Raw genomic sequence first — 15,668 nt, 5'->3', positions numbered from 1 at the left:
GCGTAGATAAACGGGGCCCAGATAGAGGCAATAATAGATGGAGTAGGGAGCCTTTGAGTAGGGATCAATGCGCGTATTGCAAGGAAGAAGGGCATTGGAGGAACGAATGTCCGCAAAGAGAGCAGTACGAGAGAGACCAACCCAGGGCAGGCTACGGAAACTTTAGAGGCAGAGCGAGAGGTAGAGGAGGCCCCGGAGGGAGTAATGGTTATAGAGGGAGTAATGGGAACAGAGGAAGTGTTAGGGAAGACAGGTATATTCCAGCAGCGCAAAGGTCCCGCGATAGAGAAGGTAGGGACTTTGTAGGATTGGCTGACACTGTCATGGAGGACTATTGATACCGACCGGGCTCCATCCCCCTTGGTCGAGCGGAGCCTATGGTCGATGTATCAATAGGGGGGAAAAGGAGTGCGTTCATGATCGACACTGGTGCTGAACATTCAGTGGTGACTAATCTAGTTGCTCCTCCATCTGGAAGGACTATTACTGTGATAGGAGCAACTGGAAGAAGTGCTGAAAAACCGGTTCTTAAAAGTCGACTCTGTACATTGGGAGGCCACGTAGTAAAACACCAATTCCTTTATATGCCTGAATGTCCAGTCCAATTGCTGGGACGTGATATGCTATCAAAATTACAAGTGCAGATTACGTTCCTACCAGATGGAACAACATCTTTAAAGTTTAATGGAACTTCAGGTATTATGACTTTATCCGTACCAAAGGAAGAAGAGTGGCGACTTTATACAGTGTTGACTAGCCAAAACCCTAGGAGTGATGAGACATTGTTTAACATACCAGGAGTTTGGGCAGAGAACAACCCACCAGGACTGGCCCGCAATATTCCACCAATAAAAATTGAACTGAAACATGGGGTTTATCCAGTGAGCCTAAGACAATATCACATTCCGCAGAAGGCTAAGAAGAACATCCAATCCTATCTGGATAAGTTCATACGGTATGGTATCCTAAAATTCTGTACTTCCCCCTGGAACACCCCATTGCTGCCTGTTCAAAAGCCCGGTACAGATGAGTATCGACCTGTGCAGGACTTAAGAGCAGTCAATGATGCGGTTGTTAGTATACATCCAGTTGTACCCAATCCATATAACCTGCTTGCTTTAATTCCGGGCGGGGCTACTTACTTCACAGTCTTAGATCTCAAAGATGCCTTCTTTTGCCTCCGAATTGCCGCAGAAAGCCAATGTATTTTCGCTTTCCAATGGGAGAACGCTGTAACGGGCTCAAAACGCCAAATGACTTGGACAAGACTGCCCCAAGGGTTTAAAAATTCACCTACCCTATTTGGTTCAGCTCTAAGTCAAGATCTACTGGATTTCGAGTCTATCCCAGGAGAATGTGTATTGTTACAATATGTAGATGACTTGTTGATAGCAGCAGTTACAAAAGAAAAATGTCAGCAAGCAACGCACGATCTACTACATATTCTCTGGAAGGCAGGATACAAGGTGTCCAGGAAGAAGGCTCAGTTGTGTTTGCCAACTGTCAAGTATCTGGGATTCCATATCTCTGAAGGTCAAAGGATTATGGGGCCAGAGAGAAAAGAAGCTGTCTGCCAAATACCAATACCCAAGAATAGAAGACAAGTGCGAGAATTCTTGGGGGCAGCAGGCTTCTGTAGGATATGGATTCCCAGCTATGCGATACTGGCAAAACCTCTGTACGCAGCCATCAAAGGTACAGAGCACGACCCCTTCTTATGGACCCAAGAACAGCAAACGGCATTTGAAGATGTGAAGAAGGCTTTGATGAGTGCCCCAGCATTAGGTCTACCTGATCACACACGACCATTCTACTTATATGTACACGAGCAAAGAAGAATGGCTGTGGGAGTATTGACACAGTACTTGGGATCATGGCAAAGACCTGTTGCCTACATGTCTAAGCAACTGGATGCAGTGGCCAGCGGACTTCCACCTTGTCTAAGAGCCGTAGCTGCAGCCGCCCTGCTAGTAGCTGAAGCCGATAAACTCACTCTGGGTCAAGAACTTTATGTACGAGTCCCACATGCAGTACAAACGTTGTTGGATTACAAAGGAAATCATTGGTTTAGTAACAGCCGTATGACCAAGTATCAAGCAATGTTGTGTGAAAACCCAAGAGTGCATTTAGAGACTGTAAACACCTTAAATCCAGCTACCCTTTTGCCGCAACCTACTGAAAGTCAACATGATTGTTTGGAAGTAATGGATGAAGTATTTTCAAGTAGACCAGATCTTCGTGATTTTCCCATCCAGAACCCCGATGTTCAATATTACACCGACGGCAGTAGTTATGTGAAAGAAGGGATCCGCTATGCAGGATATGCAGTGACAACAATAGACAAGGTGATAGAAGCTCGGCCACTGGCGAAAGGAACATCAGCACAAAAGGCAGAATTAATAGCACTAACACGAGCGTTACAATTGGCTGAAGGTTTAAGAGTAAATATCTATACGGACTCTAAGTATGCGTTTTTAACCACTCATGCCCACGGAGCTTTGTATAAAGAAAGAGGACTACTGAATTCAGAAGGCAAAGAAATCAAGTACGCAGCTGAAATCCTACAACTATTGGAAGCAGTGTGGGAGCCGAAAGAAGTCGGTATCATACATTGTCGAGCGCATCTGAGAGGAGATGGTGATGTAACCAAGGGAAATCGGATGGCAGATAGTGCAGCTAAGCGTGCTGCTGAATCAGGAAGACAGGAGTATGTGGGGCATATAGCTGCTCTTATACCAACTCCACTGTCCCAATGGACTCCAGTTTATACAGCTCAAGAAGAGGAGTGGTTAAAGACTGAACCGGGAAAGTATTTGGAGAACAAGTGGTATCAGCTAGAAGATGGAAGAATAGTCATACCAGCATCACTAGCGGTAGAAATTGTCCAAAATTATCACAACGGGACACATTCTGGAAGAGACAGTACTGAAGAATCTCTCAGGAAACATTTCTACATACCAAGATTGTCCAACTTGACTCAGGCCATTGTACGCAGATGTGTAACGTGTGCTAAGAATAATGCAAGACAAGGACCAGTAAAGCCACCAGGAGTTCAGTTTATGGGGGGACTCCCCATGTCCGATCTACAAATAGACTTTACAGTAATGCCTAAATCGGGTGGACATCGTTACCTGTTGGTAATTGTGTGCACCTATTCAGGTTGGGTAGAAGCATGTCCTACTCGTACAGAGAAAGCAGGAGAAGTTGTGAGATTCCTGCTACGAGAAATAATACCCCGATATGGACTACCCTGTTCTATAGGATCGGACAATGGTCCAGCTTTTGTTCACCAGTGCCTACAACAACTGACTCATATGCTTGGTATAAAGTGGAGGCTTCATACTGCATATAGACCCCAGAGTTCTGGTAAGGTAGAGAGAATGAATAGAACTATTAAGAACCAGTTGGCTAAAATGTGTCAGGAAACCCAACTTAAGTGGAACGTTCTCTTACCCATAGCTTTATTGCGAATCCGCAGTACCCCTACCAGAAGGATGGGCCTCTCTCCTTTTGAAATCATGTATGGGCGACCACCTCCCGTACTTGGTAACTTAAGGGGGGACTTGAGTCAGTTGGGAGAAGGAATTACCCGGCAGCAGGTTGTAGAGTTGGGTAAGACTATGGAGGAGGTACAGAAATGGGTACAAGATAGATTACCTGTGAATATTTATCCCCCTGTTCATAGTTATCATCCAGGAGATCAAGTGTGGATTAAAGAGTGGAATAATGTACCGTTAGGGCCCAAGTGGAGAGGTCCTTATGTTGTTCTTTTGTCTACCCCTACAGCGATAAAAGTAGCCGAAGTGACTCCGTGGATACATCACTCCAGGGTTAAGCCAGCAGCAGTTGATTCTTGGCAAGTTACAGCAGATCCAGAGAATCCCTGCAGGATCCGGTTGAAACGCACTACTCAGTCGGAATAACGAGGAATTATTGTGGATTACAAATTTTATTGTTACAGGTGTGAGTGAGAAGGCCATAATAAAGCCTGTCCGCTTACCAACACATAGTGTATAAGCCAGGAAAGTCTCGAAGGGACACCTGTGAAGACGAGCAGAACTCCATTCCCTGCAGCCCTCACATCCTGGAAGCTGAGGTTCCATCGCACGGACGAAGACTGAGGATGACGGCGAAAGATGTGCTTTTGATTGTGTTTATTTATATGTGTTTTTATATTCAGGAAGGTAGAGGTACCGACACTCCTAGCTGTGAGGTATGCATTAAGACTACGAGAACAGGTAACCATATTTCCCAAACCCTAATTTGGCATTCACAATACGAATGTAAAGGAGAGGTATCAAGATGTAGATACCTAAATATAGACTATAGTGTGTGCCATTTAGGAGTAGGAGAACCTAAGTGCTTCAGTCCAGAGTATCAACCTCGTACAATTTGGTTGACTCTCAGGAATGGAGATCCTCAGGGGACCCTAATTAATAAGACGGTGTTAGAATCCGTACATTCTTCGGGTGTTCTGCTATTTGATGCATGTAAGGCGATATCAAGTGGTAGAAAACCGTGGAATGTATGTGGGGATCTTAGATGGGAGAGGACGTATGGGTCTAATGATAAATATATTTGTCCCAGTAGTAAAAATAAATATGTGAGTCCTAGATGCCCAAATAAAGACTATAACTTTTGTCCATATTGGTCTTGTGTGGGGTGGGCAACTTGGGGACAGACAGTAGACAAAGACATGATAGTGACTAAGTTGCCGACTAGCCCTTATTGTAAGTCTATGGAATGCAACCCAGTCCATATACTCATTAATAACCCCGACAAGTTCTTAGATAAGTATGGAAATTTATTTGGGTTTCAAATATACGGGACGGGTTTAGATCCTGGGACATTATTGTTTATAGGAATAGAGACTGATACGGTATCCTCCCAGACTCATCAAGTATACCATTCCTTTTATGAAGAGATGAGTATAGATAATAAGATCCCCCATAACGCTAAAAACCTGTTCATTGACCTAGCTGAAAGTATTGCCGGTAGTCTTAATGTTACCAACTGCTATGTGTGTGGAGGTACTAACATGGGAGACCAATGGCCTTGGGAAGCAAAGGAGGTAATGTCCGGTTCTGAGGCAGTTGACCAACTAATATCTACACAAGCCGATTATCATTTGAGTGTTAGAGGTAAATCTGAGTGGAGATTAAAGACCTCCATCATAGGTTATGTTTGCATAGCAAGGAAAGGAATAATGTATAATACTTCTGTAGGAGAATTAACTTGTCTAGGGCAAAAAGCTTATGATGATGATACTAAAAATACAACTTGGTGGTCGGCTTCAAATGTCTCAGAACCATCTAACCCGTTTGCTAGATATGCCAGTTTAAAGGATGTGTGGTTTGATTTATCCATCACATCTACCTGGAGAGCCCCAGCAAATTTGTACTGGATCTGTGGTAAGAAAGCCTATTCGGAGTTGCCACAGGACTGGGAAGGGGCATGTGTGTTGGGTATGCTCAAACCATCCTTCTTCTTGTTACCGATTGAAACAGGTGAGACTTTAGGTGTTAAAGTGTATGATGTGAATCATAGGAAGAAAAGGGGACCCTTAGAGATAGGCACCTGGGAAGATAATGAATGGCCTCCCCAGCGTATCATAGATTATTATGGGCCAGCCACGTGGGCAGAAGATGGTACCTTTGGTTATAGAACCCCAATTTATATGCTCAACCGTATTATAAGATTACAGGCGGTGGTTGAGATTATCACAAATGAGACATCACAAGCGCTCAATCTTCTAGCGAAGCATAACACCAGGATGAGGACAGCAGTCTACCAAAATAGATTAGCCTTGGATTACCTTTTGGCAGTAGAGGGAGGTGTATGTGGGAAGTTTAACCTAAGTAATTGCTGTCTTCAAATAGATGACGAAGGGCAAGCAATAGCTGAGCTTACTAGCCATATGGTTAAACTAGCGCATGTGCCTACTCAGGTATGGAAAGGGTACAATCCAAGTAGTTGGTTTGGTAGCTGGTATGAGTGGTTTGGAGGGCTTAAGGCAGTGGTAGGTGGAGTCCTACTGATTTTACTGTTGTGTCTACTCCTACCGTGTCTTATACCCTTAGTAGTTAGGTCTGTGCAAAGCCTGATAGGAAGTATAGCAGAGAGGAAGGCTGCTGCACAGATAATGGCGATATATAAGTATAAGGCTCTAGATCAGGGAGAACCAATGCAAGAAGATGAATGTTGAAGATTCACATCATAAGATAAGTCTGGTCTGGTTCATGGTAACCTGAGGTATATGCAAACCAAGGTTAAGTGATGCCTCAAGTAATTGTGAAATATCAGAGGCATCAAAGGGGGGAATGTGATGTAATTCCAGTAAAATACAAGTTTAGCAGGCTAAGATTGCCACAAGGCATATGTATGTATATGTGTTTGTAGTATCAGTTAGTTAATTACACGTAGCTAAGATACTGTTATCACTGTACTGACCAGGTGCAGGAATGTAAGAACTGGAATTACGCGTCCCTCTCCTTTGTATCAGATGAGCCACGTGGTTAGACCGGATGGATGAGTTTAGACTCTATTTATTAAATAGGTTAAGGGTATGTGTGGGTGTAGTTAATTGTGGGAGGAGCTACAGTGCTATATAAGGAATGTACTCTATGTATTCAGTACTCAGACTTTGCTGTATTTTGGTGACGCTAGTCCCTCTGAGTCCCGATCGGTGATCCAATAAAGAATCTCTTCCTTCCTGAAGAAACCTGTGTCCATCTCTCTGTGCTTGGCTTCCGTCAGTTTCTCCGGTATCAACATTACTGGGAGTATTATTGCTGTGGAGCTATGTTATACATTCAGACACATTACTGGGAGTATTATTGCTGTGGAGCTCTGTTATACACTCAGACACATTACTGGGAGTATTATTGCTGTGGAGCTCTGTTATACACTCAGACACATTACTGGGAGTATTATTGCTGTGGAGCTCTGTTATACACTCAGACACATTACTGGGAGTATTATTGCTGTGGAGCTCTGTTATACACTCAGAGACACCAACAATGTGGAGGGACAGAGTGATAGAAAAGAGAGAGATTAGGATAGAAATGAGGGACAGAGGGATTTGGGCCCAAAATAAGGACTGTCTCCCTTAAATAGGGACACTTGGTAGGTATGCACAGAATATGCGGCCTGGCCGTTTCACACACTGTTTGCCAGGTTTATTCCCATTGACGAGATGCTGATCCAATTAGCTGTGCTCCAAATGCTGCAGTGGCCAACGCCTTGCAGATTGCTGCCAACTCCATCAATGTGACCTTAGCTCTGTGTCCTGGTTGAGAGCCGGCTATCGCCAATCACAGTGCAAAGAGCAACATATCATCATTGTGCTGCCAACACAGACCATAGAGTAGTACAGCTAGATAGGATTGGAGCATGCTTTGTGCCACTGCAATGTTTGGTGCATGTATCAATGTTTTACAAAGGCCCTTTCAATGTTAGAGGTAAGTCATTGCCGAGGGTTGCACTGTATTGCATTGGGTTTACCCACCTGGCACTGGAAGGGGTAAGAGAACTTCATTTATATCTACCATTCGTTATGGTGTACCGGCTCGTGCAATAATACACTGACCGATTATAGTTATTGTGTTGGCACAGGTATTAGAGTTTACCCCCATAAGGTCCTCAATAATATATACAAATAAATCACAATTAATACCGAACTTAATCGCATGTACTATGCGTCAGAAAGAGTAATCGATGTATTGAAATGCAAAATTAATTTATTGTACACTAATAAAGAGACTAAGGATCAAAAAGTAAAATTTAAAAAAAGGGACCACTATTGCCAAAAATATACAGGATGGTGTACACACTCTGATAATTCATCTACTGTACAATAGTTTATAGAAAAAATAATCCTAATATATACAAAATCTATACAGTCCCCTATATAGACACTTCAATTGTAAATTGATCATTAGTGATGAGTGGTATATATTATGATTTTTTTCTATAAACTATTGTACAGTAGATGAATTATCAGAGTGTGTACACCATCCTGTTTATTTTTGGCAATAGTGGTCCCTTTTTTTAAATTTTACTTTTTGATCCTTAGTCTCTTTATTAGTGTACAATAAATAAATTTTGCATTTCAATACATCGATTACTCTTTCTGACGCATAGTACATGCAATTGTGTAACGGACCGTTTCAGCATAAAAGGGGAAAAATGCGTTTAGGCGATAATCCCCTTTTCCATAGACAGGCACAGCTACTGCAGAACATCAGAACTCACGAGCTGGATACGAAATGACACTCCGAACTGGAACAGCTGAACAAGAAAAGCATACAATCGGCTTACACTCTTGGCAGTCAGCTTACAATCCAATCCTCCCCAAGAACGAGACGACACTTCATTTTGAGGGTTAAGCAGGAACTCAAGACTGGGACACCCAGTCTGGCTTTTATTACCAACAAGTACATACAGGACACTCCCAGGGGGAGGATGAAATTAACCAATCACATGGATGTACCTCCCACACATTTCCTCCCCTTAGATTAACACTTAACACAATTATACTGTACACCTTTTTCCCCAATTCCTGGATGTACCCCAAATACATATGCTACACCTCCAAAACAGGTATCCCCTGATAGCCCTTATTCAGGGGGACAACATATGCAAGAATCAGCCCATTCGGATAAATGGTTCAGGAGTTATGGAACTTTAAAGTATTGACCGACCGCATGGGTAAAGTATCCGAAATCAGTTCCATGCATTTTGGCCCTGCGGTCGGTCACAAACAAGGGAATGAAAACAGGCGAATTGCCTGTGTTATAGAGCCTGGAGAGGGTTAGAATGAATTCCCTTGTTTGTGGGGTTCTTTCTACCGAACGGCGGGTCATTCGGTAGTTTCCATACGAATTTCTGGAAGTATGGAGGTCTCAGCGGTGTTTGCCTAGTCAAGTGTCCGATTTTAGTTCCAGACACTCGACGGCAAAACACCGCTGTTCGGTAGTTTAAGATGGCCGCCGCCACGTGTTTGTTTCCCGAATGGCGGCCACCCAGAGGACAAAGGATACATTACATGATTGCCAATTACCCGTTTGCAACATTGTTGCAAACTGTAATTGGAGGCACACTTATTCCTGGGTGGTCTGGTTGTTCGGTAGTTTCACTCAATATAATAAATGGAGTGATTCTACCGAACAATCAGATGAATGCTGCATCCATATCCCAGGTTAAACTTAATACACATATAATATTACAGGCAGTACACTAGAATATGTATCACAGTCTTAAAGGGACAGTAGTCCCAAAAGTCCCAATATGTCCATAGATGCTTTTAAAGGGCCAGCAGCAGCAATACAAATTATTACCTGCCCAAATATAGTTTCTAAAGTGCAACACGTCCAGGGGCCATAGTCAGCGGGCAGGAGGCCAGCAGCCAGGCCTCTCCAGTTCACAGTGGCGAAGCTGGTTTCGCCACATTTCTCCCCTTTGCCAATTAGACTAACAGGGTACCTGACTTTCTGCCGGTCAGTGCCCTGGTTAGTCCAGCAACCCACCCACAAAACAGAAATAACAGAGCAGCCCACCCACACTAACCGGTTACTACATCTGGGTGAGAAAGGATTTTGTCCAAGTTCTGGTGTTTCACCACTGCTGGGTGGGAGACGGGTAGGCTGCCTTGGTGGGTTGCTGAGGGGGCAGAGACCAGCGGTACTCTGTCCTGTTGCCAGCACTACCACGGGAGTAGTCTGGTGGGCGTCTGGTTGCTGGAGACTGGCTGTCTCCCCTTTAGGTGCACAGCTCGACTGCTGGAGGGGGAGACCGACTGTCTCCCCTTTGGATCCATCACACTGAGGCTGGGGAACAGGACCGACCGTCCCTATCCCTTGTGCTGTAAGTGCAGAGACTACGGTCCCATCTGCACAGTTGTGGGGCTTAACATCTCCCCTTGGTGGGTTAGGTTGCCGTGGGAGAGAGGGTGTAACAAGTTCCTCTCTCTGGATGGCAAACTGCCGCTGGGGAGAAAGGATGGCACCTTCTGCTCCCTGGGGTACACACGGCCGCTGGGGAGGAAGGACGACACCATCAGCTCCCTGGGGTACACACTGCCGCTGGGGAGGAAGGATTGCACCTTCTGCTCCCTGAGACACACCCTGCCGCTGGGGAGGGAGGACACGGCTCTCCTCTCCCTTTACTTCACACTGCCTTCCTGGCACATCACTTTGCTGCTGGGGGGCAGGAACAACAACCTCTGCCCCCTGTAACTCAGCCTGCCGCTGGGGAGGATGGACGACACCATCAGCTCCCGGAGACACACACTGCCGCTGGGGAGGAAGGACTGCACCTTCTGCTCCCTGGGGCACACACTGCCGCTGGGGAGGGAGGACACTGCTCTCCTCTCCCTTCCCTTCACACTGCCTTCTTGGCATATCACTTTGCTGCTGGGGGGCAGGAACAACAACCTCTGCCCCCTGTAACTCAGCCTGCCGCTGGGGAGGAAGGACGACACCTTCATCTCCCTGGGACACACACTGCCGCTGGGGAGGAAGGACGGCACCTTCAGCTCCCTGAGATACAATCTGCCGCTGGGGAGGAAGGACGACACCTTTAGCTCCCTGGGACTTACTCTGCCGCTGGGGATCTGGGCCGACTGCCCAGCATCCCTGTAGGGCCGGTAGAGAGACCTCGGTCCCATCTCCACCTGCCTGTTGTGGTTCCTCACAGGACCAATCTATGAGGACCCCTACTTCGGGTTCTTCCTGCCGCCTCGGGGGGGGGCGGCTAACCTCCTCGGATGCAGCCTCTACTCTGCTGCTGTACCACTCTTCCTGCTCATCATACTCTTCGTCCATCTTTGAGTTTTGCTCAGCCATGACCTGGTTCCAGATCCCCTGGAATGTGTCCATGGATATATAACCCCCATACTGGGCCACTTGCTGCCTCACCTTGGCCATAAAATCATCTTCAGCGTCAGAGCCTTCCATACTTGTCTGCTCCAAGTCGCTGGATACCTCTGCTGCCAGGGGCGCTGCACGAATGCTAACGTTGCCCTCAATTTGTAACTCCAAGGAATTGGTGTTCTGTAGCTGTCCTTCTGGCTGTGGGAACGATCCCGCCGCTTGCCACCAATTGTAACGGACCGTTTCAGCATAAAAGGGGAAAAATGCGTTTAGGCGATAATCCCCTTTTCCATAGACAGGCACAGCTACTGCAGAACATCAGAACTCACGAGCTGGATACGAAATGACACTCCGAACTGGAACAGCTGAACAAGAAAAGCATACAATCGGCTTACACTCTTGGCAGTCAGCTTACAATCCAATCCCCCCCAAGAACGAGACGACACTTCATTTTGAGGGTTAAGCAGGAACTCAAGACTGGGACACCCAGTCTGGCTTTTATTACCAACAAGTACATACAGGACACTCCCAGGGGGAGGATGAAATTAACCAATCACATGGATGTACCTCCCACACATTTCCTCCCCTTAGATTAACACTTAACACAATTATACTGTACACCTTTTTCCCCAATTCCTGGATGTACCCCAAATACATATGCTACACCTCCAAAACAGGTATCCCCTGATAGCCCTTATTCAGGGGGACAACATATGCAAGAATCAGCCCATTCGGATAAATGGTTCAGGAGTTATGGAACTTTAAAGTATTGACCGACCGCATGGGTAAAGTATCCGAAATCAGTTCCATGCATTTTGGCCCTGCGGTCGGTCACAAACAAGGGAATGAAAACAGGCGAATTGCCTGTGTTATAGAGCCTGGAGAGGGTTAGAATGAATTCCCTTGTTTGTGGGGTTCTTTCTACCGAACGGCGGGTCATTCGGTAGTTTCCATACGAATTTCTGGAAGTATGGAGGTCTCAGCGGTGTTTGCCTAGTCAAGTGTCCGATTTTAGTTCCAGACACTCGACGGCAAAACACCGCTGTTCGGTAGTTTAAGATGGCCGCCGCCACGTGTTTGTTTCCCGAATGGCGGCCACCCAGAGGACAAAGGATACATTACATGATTGCCAATTACCCGTTTGCAACATTGTTGCAAACTGTAATTGGAGGCACACTTATTCCTGGGTGGTCTGGTTGTTCGGTAGTTTCACTCAATATAATAAATGGAGTGATTCTACCGAACAATCAGATGAATGCTGCATCCATATCCCAGGTTAAACTTAATACACATATAATATTACAGGCAGTACACTAGAATATGTATCACAGTCTTAAAGGGACAGTAGTCCCAAAAGTCCCAATATGTCCATAGATGCTTTTAAAGGGCCAGCAGCAGCAATACAAATTATTACCTGCCCAAATATAGTTTCTAAAGTGCAACACGTCCAGGGGCCATAGTCAGCGGGCAGGAGGCCAGCAGCCAGGCCTCTCCAGTTCACAGTGGCGAAGCTGGTTTCGCCACAAATTGAGTGCGGTATCAATTGTGATTTATCAATAATACACTGAGCTGTAATAATACAATAAGCTGTAATAATACAATAAGCTGTTATAATACAATGAGCTGTAATAATACAATAATCTGTAATAATACAATGAGCTGTATTGATACAATGAGCTGTAATAATGCAATGAGCTATAATAATACAATAAGCTGTTATAATACAATAAGCTGTTATAATACAATGAGCTGTAACGATACAATGAGCTGTATTGATACAATGAGCTGTATTGATACAATGAGCCATAATAATACATTGAGCTGTAATGATACAATAAGCTGTAATAATACAAAAATCTGTAATAATACAATGAGCTGTATTGATACAATGAGCTGTAATAATACAATGAGCTGTAATGATACAATAAGCTGTTATAATACAATGAGCTGTAATGATACAATAAGCTGTTATAATACAATGAGCTGTAATGATACATTGAGCTGTAATGATACAATAAGCTGTAATGATACATTGAGCTGTAATGATTATGCTGCCTAAAGTGTCCTTTTAATCTTTGGGTTTAGTTAATCTCTTACAGGTAGTGTTGGGATGTTGGGGTGTTGTGATGTTGGGGTGCACAGTCAAAATGACCCTGAAAACTGACCCACATGTTCTGTAAAGGGAAACCAGTAATGTTTGGCTTTGAATTAATATTATTATTTTATTATTTATATATTTATATGAATTAGAAGCCATTGCTTAACAGCTCTAATGTCTGGAGATATTTACCTTAGAAGCCAATGATTACAATATTATTGTATCCCAGAATTACTCTTTGCACTGAATGAGTGCTGAGCCCCCGGCTGGTAGCCGCCTGGCCACTGTGCTCAGTCTGTTTCTATAATATCTCTCCCACTGGGTGACATTATAGGTGTCAGGGATCTGGGAGGAACGTGAGCTGCTGATATCCATTACAGCTAGGGCGCTGTCTGCCTGTTCCGGCCATGTGTAATTATAGCATCTCTCCGCAGGCTTTGTAAGACCTGACACCGTATCTGCATTCACTACCACTGGGATTACAAGGCTTCCCCTAACACAACAGGTCCAAGACATCCCACCGGTCCGCCAACAAATGACATCACCACATGGCTCGTTAACCACCTCAGTGCCACATGCCCAGACACTGTAGGAAAGCATGTGCACCGAAATCACACAATGCCTACGAAAATCAAAGTATCATTCTTACAAGCACACATTATCATGCTGTAGTGGTTATGGTGCCAGGAGTTTCCTAGCATCCCCCCCCCCCCCCCTCCACACATTCTACGGAATTGTTACCTGGAATCCACTGTGTGCTGCTCCCGATCTCCACAACCATTGACCTAAAGCCGCAAAATACTTAGCACAAACCTCAGTTAGTTCTCCTGTGCGAACGTCAGCAAAACAGTTTGACTGACCACAATATGGGGCGTCAGGACATTCCTGTGAGCTGTAGCGGTTATGAAGCTAGTAGTGTTCCTTTAAAGATAATTAGGAACTGCCATTTTGTTTCGATTTTTTTCCACAGATGTCAAATCGTAGATTATGGCTTTATCGATAATTGTTAATAATCACATTCTTCTGTTACACGAATATCTCGCAGGGAATAGTTCATTACGTTTTGGGTCTATTCTGTAAACTGTAAATCGTAGACAATGACAAGAAAAGTCAGAAATTTTAAACCATAATATCCGAGCTGGAAAAATAGCCGGGAATATTTGCTGTTCAGCGATTTGTAGCCTGAAATGTATAATGAATTTGTCAATTCTCCAGAATTTTCTTTTTAATGATTAAACCTTATTGGGCTGATATTAAACAGCGTATCTGGGCCCAGTTTCCTTAGACCATACACACTAGGTTTTATCACTAGTCCCATTGGACGATACTAGGTGAAATCTCTCAATCCAGGATTTTTTTTGAGGTGTGGGAGAACTGTTTTTTAAAGCCCTCATCTAATGTAAGATCATCCCGAGGATTATATTTTCTGGAGGGGCACAGTGGGCACCTGGCAAATTCCACATGCCAGACTTGTAACCATCGTGTAATAATACTCTTTATCCAAGAAGGATACTGTATCGTAGCGTTATTAAATATCCATTGCATCAATCAAGCACCAGCTCCTATTACATGTTTATCCTCTTCTTAGATAATTACAATTTAATACATTGCTTCTTGTCTGTGACAGGTAAGAGGAGACAGCAGACACGCTCGGCATATCTTCTCGAAACTTGAGACATAGACCCGTTTGGTAATTAACCCCTTTAGGACCAATTACATGTCAGTGATGTCACAATACCGTGACAATGTTTGTGTTGAGTTTTATGGGAGTCTTGTGTATGCGCAGCCGTGATTAGGTTTATCCGGGTGATATCAAGAATGGTGCTATATGACAATCTCTGTGACTTGTATCAAACTGTGCCGCTTCCTTAATAAAATGAATGGAGCCAGGTCTGCTGCAGTATGCAGAGCTTTCCCTTCAATTCCTCTAATAAAATAAGGCTGAGTGTGATGTGAGCAGTCAGTCAAGGGTTGCTCACTGCATCATATTCTGCTTGTGCTAATCATGCCCACAGATAGTTGGAAATGTTTTGTTTGCAATTTAATGGAATGCTATAGTATCAGGAATACAAACCTGTATTCCTGACGCTATTATTATTATTATATTATTTATATAGCGCCATCAGATTCTGTAGCGCTGTACAATGGCTATAGTACTGGTGTGGCTGTTTAGGTTACCAGACCCGCTCTGATTGCACTGAAATGGTGATTTTATTCAATCCAATGCTTTCCAATAGGACAATTATTGAATTCTCTGTTTACATTGCAGAGACCGCAGGCACAGACTATACTCACCAGAAGCACTGCATTAAGCTGTATACTATACAGTAAGCTGTAGTGCCTTTTGTGACTGTAGTGTCCCTTTAACAATAATAAAAAAGCACACACAGCTTAACAGATTTAAAAATCATCAACCCATTCGACAACAAATTTCTGATGACAGTGTAACATCACAGCCTGCAGACTGTCCCTTGCTCGCACGGGTTCCTTCTGAATATCAGAAAGGGGAAATATAGGACCGATGTCCTGTGCCGGCAGTATTCACGTGGTCACTATGTAATTAATACATAACTACTGCGGCACATTTCACTGGTTATGGTGCTAGGAGTCTTTTGCATTTTCTAGCTCCCTGCTGTTGTCAAACCATTCACAAGCTGTTGGCCACTAGCTGGGGGGGACAGGGTTTCGAAAGTTCCCTT

The 15,668-nt window shown here is 44.3% G+C and overlaps 1 protein-coding gene across 1 annotated transcript in view; it reads left to right on the top strand.

The window, feature by feature from the left end:
* The window catches only part of POLE3 (DNA polymerase epsilon 3, accessory subunit), a 118,700-nt gene that overhangs the window by 75,240 nt on the left and 27,792 nt on the right, over positions 1–15,668 (top strand). The gene's annotated exons all lie outside the window — the stretch shown is intronic.

Source organism: Pelobates fuscus, chromosome 9 (assembly GCF_036172605.1).
Source record: "Pelobates fuscus isolate aPelFus1 chromosome 9, aPelFus1.pri, whole genome shotgun sequence".
NCBI lineage: Eukaryota > Metazoa > Chordata > Amphibia > Anura > Pelobatidae > Pelobates > Pelobates fuscus.
Note: the sequence above shows the minus strand (reverse complement) of the source record. Positions and strands in the feature narration are given on the sequence as shown.